Source organism: Sycon ciliatum, chromosome 2, assembly GCF_964019385.1.
Source record: "Sycon ciliatum chromosome 2, ocSycCili1.1, whole genome shotgun sequence".
Classification (NCBI taxonomy): domain Eukaryota; kingdom Metazoa; phylum Porifera; class Calcarea; order Leucosolenida; family Sycettidae; genus Sycon; species Sycon ciliatum.
The window spans coordinates 47,984,738-47,998,332 of NC_088644.1; the positions used below are offsets into that span (position 1 = coordinate 47,984,738).

Sequence of the window (13,595 nt, forward strand, 5' to 3'; positions counted from 1 at the left end):
CGAAACACTGTGTATTGAGCAGGGAGTGGTCCCTTTTTGCAGGTTTTCCGAGTGGAAGGTTGGATGGACTTTTCGTGTGCTCTGGGTGGCAGCTGTCGGTCAGTCAAGTGTAAAGTCAAGGCGGTGGAATAGCGTGAGCTCCAGTGTCGAGAGCAAACCCTTTCCTAACAATCTTCGCCGAAGTCGCAACCACTATTTCGTAGGTCTACCCTTGTTAGGAGACAACCCTGGGGGTATCAACTTTTTTTGTCTGATAACGAGTACATTTTTCTGCTGCTTAGCATCATCCATATTGTGTCCACATCAGAACTGATGGTTCCTTGTTATTAGACAGTGTTTTCCACCAGACCCCTGTTCAAGACAACCCATTATCAGACAATGTTTCATCGGACCCCGATACAAGACAACATGAAATATCAATCGAGCTATCCTCGGCCATCCGCTTTTTCTTGTAATGAGAATTCAAACCTGTGGGACAGCTGAAGGGGACGTTATAACGAATTTGGTCTACAAACGAATAATCTCTTATCCGGACTTGCATGTACGACTGCTAATGATTCATGGGATTTTGGATCGTTGTCTACTAATGAGGTTTGTCTTGCAACCGATGTCATACTAACGAGGGTAGGACTGTAAATTAAATGCTTGAAAGTTGAAACTTCGTTTTTCAGATGAATCAGACTGCAAATCAATAGCATAGCAAAGACCATAGCTATCCCAGGAACACTTGGTGTTGAGTAGTGCCCTCTTTTACCTTTTTCTATGTTGTCCTCTTCAGTTTGAGCAGGTATGGATGTTTCCTAGTGCCTTCTAGAATTTCTAGGTATATCATTGGTCTTGTTCGGATCGTCCATTACGTTTGCAGCTGTTCAAACTTGTATTGTTGTTTATTATTTTATTGATTTATTTATTCTACTTGCCTTTCCTATCTTCTTGTGTTTCAGCATTAGGCGATTTGATCGCAGGACAAGAGAGGAGCTGATGGACGATCTCTCCAATGTTCCTCTTGGTTCGGAGCGGCGCCGAGTGCTGACGTTGGGACTTGGGTAAGGATGAGTGTTCCCTCATGTTTACAAGTTATCCATTTTGTCCAACACTAACGGTTATATGCAGAATACTGCTGAGTCAAAAATGTGCAACAATCAGCACAAAAACTGACTGATGAGATCATGACATTCAACGACCTGATGCTTAGGTGCATCACGTTTATACCCGTTAGTGTTGGACAAAACGGATAACTCGTAAACTTATGGTCCTCTTTTTTAATTTTAATCCTTGGCTCTCCATCCGAGTTCCTTCATGTGTTGCTATTATTTTTATTTACTTATTTTTTTTGCCCAGGGTCTACATTCTACATTTATTTTACTTAGACTAGGGTTAGCTGTCCGTTTACCAGTACTCATCCACACATATGTGCACATAGGGTCTACACAGAACTCTATCAGTAGATATTTTGTATAGGAGGTTGTATATCCTCCGGGATAGCACTATATACTCCCATTCTGTGTGTTCTCTGGTAGCTATGTTCCTTGGAGACCATATGACTGTGCCAGTGTGGTGACCGAGGTGAGGTGTGTCTGCACTGGCATCGTCAACTTGCCTACTGCTACGTGCTCCCCAGTGCTCCATCTGTGTCCTGTACTTTATTTGGGGGGGGGGGCAATACCGGTACTTCAGGTGCAAGGGGGACGGGGTGGGGGACATCATGCCCCCAATGAACCTCTCCAGGCGTTGTTCTGGAGTAGACTAACCATAGGCGGAGTGTACACATGCAGCACATAGTTTGGGAATTAGAACGCGATCAGACTCGGGCATATTCAAAGGCAGTCTATTGTGATAGTAGTCCTGGACGGATCTCACTATGATGATATAGGTCGTGCCCAGCATCACAATGCCCAACATTATAAATGACTGTTTTTTTTCCTGAGGGGCTAGATGAACATGTGGCTAGACTGCCGATGGCAACCAACAGGCTCAAGGCTGTGTTGAGACTTCGTGTTTGCGACCCGAGTCAATTGTTTACTCACCATGACTAGGCATCGCATTGGGCATCGTATGACCATTTTATATGTCACTGTTCTTAGTCGCACCGGGGGCGCATGCCCGTTTTCAGGAGACTTATCAAAACACATAAGCCCTGTGCCCTGAAGGTTAGGCCTATTGTTAGTCTGAATAGTCCTGGCTACTATCCCGCTAAGTTCATTGACTTTCTACTGAACCTGTATGTACTTGAGGAAAGTACTGTTCTGGCCTGAACTACGGATTTCATCAACTTGGTAGAAGGTTTGCCTGTGCGGGACGATCATTTATTTTTGAGTATAGATGTGACCAGCCTTTACACCAACATCCCCAACGAGCTCGGTCATGTGGCATTGTCGTGGTATATCACACACAGGTATACAAGGTGGATGCCCCCGGCCCTTCGTACACGGTTAACAACAGCAGTGACTTCCTTGATGTCAGTCATTCAGAAGACTAACGGGTTCGTGTACGATAACGATTTGTTTCCGCAGATCCAAGGGACTGCCATGGGTTCGCCGGCAGCAGTGGTCTATGCCGACATTGTTATGCTGTATTTGGAGAATCGGTACATTTTGCCGATCTTAGAGGGGGAGGGTTTAGAGGTTCAGGTTTATAGACGCTTTATCAGTGACATTTTTGTTTCATTGCATGGTTGCGAAGGTCAAGTTCAGCGCGCTTTAGACAGGATTAATAAGTGTTCGGCCCTCGAGTTTGCGCATGAACTGGCACATGATAGCATTGATTTCCTGGACACCACAGTTTTCCGGAGTAAGGGATACATGGCGGTGAAGCCTCATTTCAAGGTCACCAATCGTTTCCTGTATCTGCTTGCCGGTAGTAACCACCCCCGTAGTATGGGTAAAGGTGTGATCACTGGGGAGTTGATCCGTATCCGTCGGTCTTCGACCCTTGACCACCACTAAGAAGCTGCTGCCGAGCAGGCGAAGCAGACTTTCCGGGCCCGCGTATACAAGAGCTCCATCTTTCATCTTTCAGACCGTACACCAGGCATGCAAGGCCGGCACAGCTGGGGTGGCTGGGGCGGCCTCAGCCACCCCACCTTTTGGCCGTTTTTTGTTCTTGTTTTTTTAGCACACTGCAACAAAGCGCGATGATCGCAGCTCAGCTCAAACGTGGCAAATAATGAAGAATCCTTGTGTACCAAGGTCAAGGTGTGTGTGTGTGTGTGTGTGTGTGTGTGTGTGTGTGTGTGTGTGTGTGTGTGCCTGTGTGTGTGTGTGTGTGCCTGTGTGTGTACCTGCCTGTGTGTGTACGTGCCTGTGACGTGTACAGCCGGTGTGTGCACACCGCTAGCTAAACCGACCAACGGCTACTCCCAGGGCACAAACTATTCTGCTGGAGGCAGCGTCGTCTTCGGCTGAAATTCCGGATACAACCTGCAGGGAAGCATTGTGCGCATCTGCCAGATTGACGGTTCCTGGAGTGGGGCAGCTGCCTCATGTAATCGTAAGTTGAATTTCAAGAGAGCCAATATATCCCTCTTGTGTAGAGAAGCTTCAGGCTTGTAGGAAGGCAGATTCTGGTGGCGTTGATCTTTCCTATTTACAGAGCATGTAATAGTCTGGGTGTTACCTGCCACTTTTCATCATCACAAATGATGATCGTGCTTATCACAGGACCCAGGACCAGTCGGGCATCTCAGCCTGAGTCCTTAGGATATATGTTATACTTTTAGGTGTATGGTTAGGGTGTTTCACCGGGTAGAGGCGACGGTTTCAAATAGGACACAGGTTGCAAACCGGAACGGACTCAATATTCACTTTCTCTCTTGGTATTTTGATTAGATAACATATGTCACAGTGAGACTACGATGTGTTATACTCCGAGCCAAAATTTCATGGCTCTGCGATGACCATACGCGCCATACTAAGCAGGTGAGTTTTTGACGTATTCGCACTGCGACTTGAGTTTTACGACTTTCGAAAAATCAACTTCTTGTCGCAGATAAACAGCGGCTCGCCTCTTGCCAATAAAGCACCGCATACCAATCAAAACTAATGGAAGCACACACAAGGCTTATTGTTACTCTGTACTGGCCGTCGTGGAGCGATAGCAATTACCTAATTTCAGACCCAGAGTGAATTTGACGTGCACTCTAAAACGTGTCCGGTTTGGAGCCACCTCTGATTTGAATCTTTTTTGAAGCAAAAAATTGGGCAACTTGGAGGCAATGGGTCAACACAGAGGAGTGGCTCAGTTCGATTGACTCTGGCCCCAGAGCAAACTTCAACATGCCAGTTTCCTTCCACAAACATATTTCGAGTGAAAAATCAACGCTGATGATCGGTTTGGGTCTATACAAATTTGGTTGTCAAGGCGTTCCGGTATCGAACCGTCTACTCTACCAGAACACTGAGTTGTTGGCATAAGCCGGTAACTTTTGTCGAGCCTGTTTTAGGCTACCACCTCCTCCAAATATGCTAATATCTCTTGACTGTACAAAAGATGTGCCGAGCAGACACTTTCTTCATCTCTTGACTGCTTTGTGTGTTGTGTGTATGGGTACGTGTATACAGCCATTCAACTGCAGCGCCAGTCTGGCTACCTGCCCTGCCTGCGTTCCAGTGGCTGTATCCTGCCATCACAGCGCTGCGACGGTGTTTGGTACGACTGTGCTGATGGCTCTGATGCACAGTACTGCCCAGGCAAGGTCACACCAGCCCCAGGTAAGCACCAGCAGCAGCACTGATAGTAGTACCATGACTTCTATTATTATTACAGGGTGCGACAGAGCTCTCGGCCATTGAAGAAAATGTTGAGTCACCTCCACCACCACACTGCGCTCTTTAGCCGACTAGACCCTCCTGCACACAACCATCACCATTGCGAGGACACTTCCGTAGACGATATTGATAAACTCCTTCAGACAGCTGTTTCGCCAATACATAGCTCATCAGTGAAGGTAGATATTGAATGATTAAAAATATAGGCCAAACTGCTATTATATAGGGGGTTTCCACATACAAAACTGGCATAGCTGAGGTGATAACGTGGGAAAAGGAAAGTGTGAAGTACTGTTGACGCGCATTGGACATGCATGCAGCGTCGGATATTCGGCGCGGAAAATCAATCACTATTCAATGCAGAAATAACGTGCCAGAATCAGAGTACTATGTAGCTAGTAGTGAGAGTCTGTGTACTAGTATTGCAGTTGTCCGAGCGCCATGAAGGCCTGCGAACGCACCTCACGACCCGCCGACGTCGACAGCCACAGCACCCCTGGGGCATGACACTGTACTGCTCGCCCGTCGCGCCAAGACGCTTGGCAGTCACTAGGCTTCATGCCACCGATGTTGTCCGCAAGCTACCTTGTTATCTGCCCATCACCCACTGCCGCTGACACGCTGGGAGGCCCCGCGGCATTCGCCCAGTATATCGTCGTCAGAGCTGTGTCGACGGTACAATAACGCTGGTAGAAACAAACAGTTGGTCGTATGGTATTGCGTCCTCCGGATTGTCCCTTGACTCGTCTTGTCCCTCTTCTTGCTCTGACGCTTATGACTTCTATTACATGCAAAATGTAGAGTCTGAGCTACTGTTGACCGCTATTCACTGCTGTATTTATTTTATTACTTTGCATGGCCATGTTGAGGCAGTCTTCGCATCAATTTCCTTTACACAATGCGTGTACTACAATGTATTCAAAACCAACGTCTGTGCCACGCACACATACGCAAACGTTTTAGGGATGAAACGAGTATATCGAATACTCGAGTGCTTGCTCGAAAATTCGAAAGGAGTGAGGACTCGTGTCGCAAAACACTCAAAGTATCTTATGCACAGTGTACTGTTTGCTTGTACATCAAGCACGTCTGTTACTCTGACCAGTACTGATAACCCATGCAAGTTGAAATTATTACTTGTCCCTACTTACCAACAAAAGACGTAGTTCAGACTATTTCCTGCACTAGGCTGCATGCAAGACTACATGTGTATCAGGTGTAATACGTTCAGTGTTACGAGAGTGCGTGCAGTACATTGTTTTATGTTGTCAGTAAAATACTCGTACTCGCTCGAATACTCGCTCGTTTTTTCAAAGAGTACTCGAGTCCTCAATTTTGGCACTCGTTTCACCCCTAGGCCAAACATGCATGCACTGAATGCCTGTGCTCTGTGCACTCTGTGCTTGTGCAGGTCAAACCGACTGCCAGGTCCTGTCACCACCGGCACTGGGCTCAATGACCGTGAACGGCTTGATGTTCAGCAACACGACCACGTTTGTGTGCACATCTCCCTATGTCCTTATGGGCTCGGCCGTGCGTACTTGTGAAATCAACGGCCAGTGGAGCGGTGTGCAGCCAACTTGCGTCCGTAAGTACATGTACCAATGCTCGACTGGCTTGTATTATGCATTCCCGTTCATCACACCGCTCATACTGTCAAATGCTGCCTCTTCTCTTTCACAATGGCATGGGTCACAGAAGATAGGCCTGGTGCAGGTATTGCCAGTTCCTTGCTTGCTGCAGTACAGTATGACATATTAACTTAGCTGGTAAGCAGTGCATGTGTGCATGGCAAGTGTTATTTTTGTCCATTGCTTCCCAACCCATGTGTAGTGACGACTGCTGCTCTGAGTGCGGCCAGTGACGACTGCTGCTCTGAGTGCGGCCAGTGACGAGCTAGTCAAGGACTCCGTCTCAGAACGCATGACACAAACGTGTAAGCCTAGTATTGCTGCAAAATTAAAAGCAATTTCTCCTACTGCTGACTGCTGAAAATGTTGTGTCCTTCACAACTAGTCTCTTTGTTCTAAGAAGTCTGCCTCTTTCATCGATTCGTGTTTACCTAGCTGCGTTACGCTATTAGTAGCCTATTACCTGTTGTGCAATGGGGCTGGCCTAAAAGCTGCTCGCTCAACAGTTGTGTTGCATGGCATAGAGCGAGAGACGGCAAGCCGCCTCGGCATATTTGCGGATAGAGCTTTTATTAGAAAGGAAAAGGACATATGGATACAAGTTAAGAGTAACTGTCCACCACTGTAACTAGCTACTACAGTAAAAAAAATGCAACAACTAGGCACAAAACTGACAGAGTGCTGAGACATTCGACGACCTGACTCCTAGCTTCAACACATCTCCGTAGCGCTAACCAACAGCCTTCCAACTTGGAAGGTTCAAGGTTAAAAGGAGAGACCAAAGAGGGGAAGGTAAGCGCAACGAAAATGAGCACAAGCTAGTAGTTGAAGCTACAGTCCCACAAGAACAAGAAATGTTGATTGTTACTGGACGATGACGAAACCAGTATTACCTTTCCCTCTTTGGTCTCTCCTTAACACTACGGAGATGTGTTGAAGCCAGGAGTCGGGTCGTCAAATGTTTTAGTGCCTGGTTGTTGCACTTTCTGACTGTATTTAGTATATAGTGACAGTTACTCTACACTCATATCGATACGTCCTTTTCCTTTCTACATTAATTTTATTATTGCCATATTGGCTCAACATCCGAGTTTCAAAGAGCTTTTAGTGGACGACTTAATCCATTTTCGGCAATACTTACAACGATCCAATCAGTCATATTGTAGATCAGGCTATGCTGTGGGTAAGTATACTGCTGGCCTTGTATGGCTTATTGTTTGCCAGCGAGTATTTAGCATCATCAAGTACTAGTATTCACTCGTTTGACAGCCAAAGAGTATTTGTGTGGGAGGCTGGGAGTCTCGCACCTGACTTGGTCACGTTGCGCTTGAAGGTCACTAAGACGCGGCCATATACGGTGGAGCCGTCGCAGTTCCATCTACTGTCGACGAAACATGCCCGGTATTGGCTATTCCGGTACATGACAGCCCATGCCTGTAGCACCAAGCCTGTGTTCACTTTTGCCAAAGGGATCCACCTTACTCGGCCTTATTTAAATATGATACTCTGTCACGCTCTCAACCGTTATCAGGTTAGCTCCCGCTCCATGCCCATTGTTGGAGCGATAGTCCTGGAATCCAGAGTTGCAAGTGAGGTGGTGATATGGCAAGCAGACGGTGGCAAAGTACGGCTTAAAAGCTCTACATCTGGCAAGTGGCCGGCATACCACCCCAATGGACATCGGAACAGTACACGTAGAGTAGCATCTCTACGTGACAGGGTATGAGCGCAAGTGAGTTCTTATGCTCTACTAATGTGCATTGATTCTGTGACTATAGTTGGTGTACAGATCTCATCACATGTGCCTTAGGTGGGATTTGCTATTGTCACTGGAAAATTCAGTCCTAACAAACAGTGTGATGGATGAATTTGACTCCAAGTATCTGCTTTTGGGAATGCCATGTATGCATGTCTGGCGTGCTGCTGCTATAATGTTGTGGCAGCAGCATTTTGGTGCGATGGACTGTTCTTGTAACGGTGTACCTACCCATTTGCTGTTGCCGGATGCCGTGTTTTGTCAGTTGTGCCTGTTTGAAGGTGCCAGGCCAGCTTGTGTTGGTGCGTTCCCGTTAAGTTGCCAGGGCACCATATTTGTAACGGCGTTCCCGTTTTGCTGTTGTGGGGCTGTGTTTGTATCGGTGTGTTCCCGTTGAAGTTGACGGGGCACCACGTTAGTGGATTGTGCCTGTTTGAAGTTGTCAGGCCAATCCTGTAACGCACACCCGTTTGCTGATAATTGGGGACATGTTTGTCCATTTTGCTCGAGATTCACATGGCTGCGCCAGTTGCCTTGTGCGGATTAGACTGTTATCTGGCACTAGTCTTGATCTGTTTTATTCAGATTCAGATCAGCTATTGTTCCTATACGAGAAAATCTGTGGGTGCACATCCAATTCATTTGCAGATTTGCGTGCTTCTCCTGCAACGGGCGTTTACATGGTACATGGTGTGTGGGCGTATGTGTGGTGTGTTCATGCTGTTCAGGCCAGTATTGCCAAGCACTGGGGACCTTTGGCAATCTGAAGAATGTTTTGTCCGAGAATCGATCCTTGGATCTGTGGCGTTGCAGTTGTGGTGCTCCCGACCCTCTTGCGCGATGGCCGCGGAGACTTGGCGAAAAGGTTCGAGACATACGGCATCTCAATATCTTGCACCACCATCGAGTGTAGCGACATCAGCAATAGAAGACGCACATGATATCATTCACCCTTATGGCCTTAGCGAAGACCCGGGAATACCTGAGAAGATGTTAGCCGCAACTTTACTGGAAAAGTCGTCGGTGACAACGGCACTCCATATTTTAGCTGCATGCAGTTAGGTCTCTCAACAAGTGTACCCAAAGTTTTCAAGCTAATACACAAGCAAATTCACTAGGGTCCGAGTATATTTTCCTACACCTCTCCCTGTTGTTGTTATTTCTGCATTCAAATTGTCTGTGTACCTGTACATTTATTACAGTAGAGCCACGCATCCACGGCTGTTGTTTCCAAAGGGTCAGGCTCGTCAGTTATACAAAACCTTTCAGCAATCTGGCCTTAGGCTTAGTTCCTTGACTTCTTGTACCACTTTCTTAGATGCACATCCCACTGGATAGTGAGCAATACGTGTGTAGCAGAATCTGTATTCCAGAAAAGCAGAGACTTGAGTCTATTGACACTGCGTTTCTTTTTAAAACGTTTTTGGCTGTGGTGTTCCTAGAGGTATACACGTACATTCCTGGGTCCCACGTTCTGTGATGCCCGACTGTATTCGTGGTGCCTCAACAACTTTTAATTTTGTGCACTCGGGAAAACCTGCCTGAGGCTGTGAGGCTGCAGAGTGTTGGCTGTGTTTTGCTTTAAAAAACCATCAGGTCTCCCCAGATTTTCTAGTCTGGCCCTGAATTTTGCCACTCTTCGGTTTCAAAACCTAGTGTGGTGGTGGAAAGCCTAGCAGTGTTGTGTGTGCATGTGTGTGTATTTTGTACAGTGCTGGCCAGAGAAATCCAACCTCGTTATTAAAGTAGCGCCGCGTTCGAGAGCACAGACCGGTCCAGTATGTTTACTACTAGGGCTGCGTAGCGCCCGGTGCAATTTTATTCATAAGGTTGGATTTCTTTGGCCAGCATGGTAGTTAGAAGTAGGTCCTCTAAGGTCCTCTGTTTGTGCGCACTTGTGGTCACAGTGGCAGTAGTGGGTGAGGGGTAGACTCAGTTACTACGAAGATGGTGTATACATGATGGTGTATGCAGTCATGTAGTTGAATGTTACTTCGGGCTTAGACCCAGAGGTTCTTGCAATGATGACCCTGGGTTTATGTACATGTTTCATTCAGCTACCGTTGTCATGGCACTAGTTGATAGAACACCTGTATAAGTACAGGCTGTATATCTAGCATTTTCCAAAATAGCACTCCGTACTCCGAGGCTGCAGCCGTTTTGCATGCAACGTTGTATGTGTTGATCGGTTGACAGCATGTGACAAAGCCGAGGACACACTAGTGTATCAGGAGCACTGTTTTTTAACACAGTGCGTCCCCCGCCTTGTCATGTTAATTTATCAAACAAGGCTTACCTATGTTTCTTCAGAATTCCCAAACTCCATTGCAGCGTATTCCTTGCACTTGAAAACACCGCCATTCCGGCAACAGGCTCTCAGCTGCACCAAATAAATAACTTTGCCAATATTTCGCCCATTGGGCATCATCAGGGCATTGAGGAAGGGGAGGCCAAATTACGAAATATAAAGACGAATAATGCAGGCAGATGAATGTTCTAGAACTAACACATCATGGTGACACAATTGGCAAGGCCAGCAAACTAAACAATCATCACTTGTAAGGTGACCTAAACAAAACGAAAGATGAGAAAACTCACACATACACACAGACACAATTTGGCAAGAAAACTAACACTAACACTAACACTAAAGTTTACAATCATCACCTGTAAGGTGACCTAAACAGAAGAAAGAAGACTAGTAAGACTATCACAGCACGTACAAGAACACTTTCAAGTGTGGGAATGCTAAAGGCGATCTATGTATATGACAGCGGTGTATGTGCAAAGTATGTGTATGTGCTGTGTCAGGTGGTAAAGTCCAGTGGTAGTTCGAGGAGATGGGTGTCGATTCCAGTGACGATCCGGTGACATCCAATCAGTCAATTAGGCGCCAGCCGTCATCGCAATTGACTGCTGGTTTGCGCTTCCTTATCTCGATAGCTTCAAGCAGTTTCCTTGATGGTAGCGAAGCCTCCCTGCCGAGAATCTTTGCCTGGTGGAAGGGCAGAAAGTTGGAAGACTTTAAAGATTCTCGATGCTGGGTACGATAGTGGAAGCCCCAGGGAGCCTTCGCTACCATCGCCCTTGCCTCTCGGTAGTGCTCAGCGAATCGGTCCCTCACCGGCCGCTCGGTCTCACCAACGTACAATTCCGCACACAACGTGCAAGACATACAATAGACAACACCTTTGACTAAACACTGACTATCCACCATACTCGCATCACATGCACGACACTCCATTGGTCGACCTCTCCCTCTCTTCACCTCCGATCGCTGCTTCTCACGGGGACACACACGTACAGCACTCGACGATCGGACCAACATATCCTTCAAAGAAGGACCAGACACAAAGACAACACGAACATGCGGACTGAACTTTCGAACACGTCGTGAGACACGAGCGGCAAGTGAGTCGTTGATGAAGGGCAGTTTGATGACTGACTTGAATTGGTTGTGTCTGCGCTTGCTGTCACGCTGCTGTTGTTGAGACGGGTGTGTATCTTGTCTCTTCCCCTTGGCTGCTCGTCGTGCTGCGTTTATCTCGGTGCGTGGATAGTCATTTCTCTCGAGCAACTCTTCAATTATGGACATGCTCCTGTCTTCCGCTTCCGGTGTTGACGAGTTACGGATAGCTCGAGAGAATTGGTTCGTTGCAACAGCTCTTTTACACGACCAGGGGAGACATGATTCATAGGACAGGTGGACACCACTGTGGGAAGGCTTAACATAGAGCTCCCACTCTATGCTGTTTCCACGCACAGACAGCGCTAGATCCAGGAAGTTCACTGACTGAGTTTCGTTGACCGAGTGTTCCATTGTGAATTTGATAGTAGTGTGCTGTCCGTTGAAGTGATCTAGAAGTGCTGCTAAACCTTTCCAGCCATGTCTCCACAGTAGTATGCAGTCGTCGATATATCGCTTGTAGAGATCTGGCTTCACTGTAGCTGTCGAGAGGGCCTTCTGTTCAAGCGCATCCATGAAGAGGATGGCCAGCGGAGGTGCCAGATGGTTCCCCATCGCAATTCCACGCTTCTGACGGTACTGTTTACTATTGAACTCGAAGTAGTTGCCGCTATTACCAAGCTAGAGCAGCATAAAGATGATGTCGACATGCTTGGATTGACGGTTGCGGATGTACAGCTGATGTTGCAGTATGTTCTGTAGTGGCCGCTATTACCAAGCTAGAGCAGCATAAAGATGATGTCGACATGCTTGGATTGACGGTTGCGGATGTACAGCTGATGTTGCAGTATGTTCTGTCAAACAACTACTTCGAGTTCAATAGTAAACAGTACCGTCAGAAGCGTGGAATTGCGATGGGGAACCATCTGGCACCTCCGCTGGCCATCCTCTTCATGGATGCGCTTGAACAGAAGGCCCTCTCGACAGCTACAGTGAAGCCAGATCTCTACAAGCGATATATCGACGACTGCATACTACTGTGGAGACATGGCTGGAAAGGTTTAGCAGCACTTCTAGATCACTTCAACGGACAGCACACTACTATCAAATTCACAATGGAACACTCGGTCAACGAAACTCAGTCAGTGAACTTCCTGGATCTAGCGCTGTCTGTGCGTGGAAACAGCATAGAGTGGGAGCTCTATGTTAAGCCTTCCCACAGTGGTGTCCACCTGTCCTATGAATCATGTCTCCCCTGGTCGTGTAAAAGAGCTGTTGCAACGAACCAATTCTCTCGAGCTATCCGTAACTCGTCAACACCGGAAGCGGAAGACAGGAGCATGTCCATAATTGAAGAGTTGCTCGAGAGAAATGACTATCCACGCACCGAGATAAACGCAGCACGACGAGCAGCCAAGGGGAAGAGACAAGATACACACCCGTCTCAACAACAGCAGCGTGACAGCAAGCGCAGACACAACCAATTCAAGTCAGTCATCAAACTGCCCTTCATCAACGACTCACTTGCCGCTCGTGTCTCACGACGTGTTCGAAAGTTCAGTCCGCATGTTCGTGTTGTCTTTGTGTCTGGTCCTTCTTTGAAGGATATGTTGGTCCGATCGTCGAGTGCTGTACGTGTGTGTCCCCGTGAGAAGCAGCGATCGGAGGTGAAGAGAGGGAGAGGTCGACCAATGGAGTGTCGTGCATGTGATGCGAGTATGGTGGATAGTCAGTGTTTAGTCAAAGGTGTTGTCTATTGTATGTCTTGCACGTTGTGTGCGGAATTGTACGTTGGTGAGACCGAGCGGCCGGTGAGGGACCGATTCGCTGAGCACTACCGAGAGGCAAGGGCGATGGTAGCGAAGGCTCCCTGGGGCTTCCACTATCGTACCCAGCATCGAGAATCTTTAAAGTCTTCCAACTTTCTGCCCTTCCACCAGGCAAAGATTCTCGGCAGGGAGGCTTCGCTACCATCAAGGAAACTGCTTGAAGCTATCGAGATAAGGAAGCGCAAACCAGCAGTCAATTGCGATGAC

The 13,595-nt window shown here is 47.4% G+C and overlaps 1 protein-coding gene and 1 long non-coding RNA gene across 5 annotated transcripts in view; both read left to right on the forward strand.

Annotated features, from left to right (window-relative positions):
* LOC135810289 (uncharacterized) overlaps nt 1-13,595 on the forward strand; it is a 184,927-nt gene that overhangs the window by 73,341 nt on the left and 97,991 nt on the right. The gene's annotated exons all lie outside the window — the stretch shown is intronic.
* On the forward strand, nt 769-9,828 carry LOC135810283 (uncharacterized). Of its 4 annotated transcripts, none has more exons than XR_010552302.1 (8): nt 769-787; nt 945-1,046; nt 3,316-3,489; nt 4,560-4,709; nt 6,178-6,354; nt 6,600-6,702; nt 7,929-8,129; nt 8,882-9,828. It is a non-coding gene; the product is annotated as an uncharacterized LOC135810283 (long non-coding RNA). The 4 variants fall into 4 exon arrangements; XR_010552304.1 differs by having other exon boundaries at nt 7,934-8,129; XR_010552303.1 differs by having other exon boundaries at nt 6,628-6,702.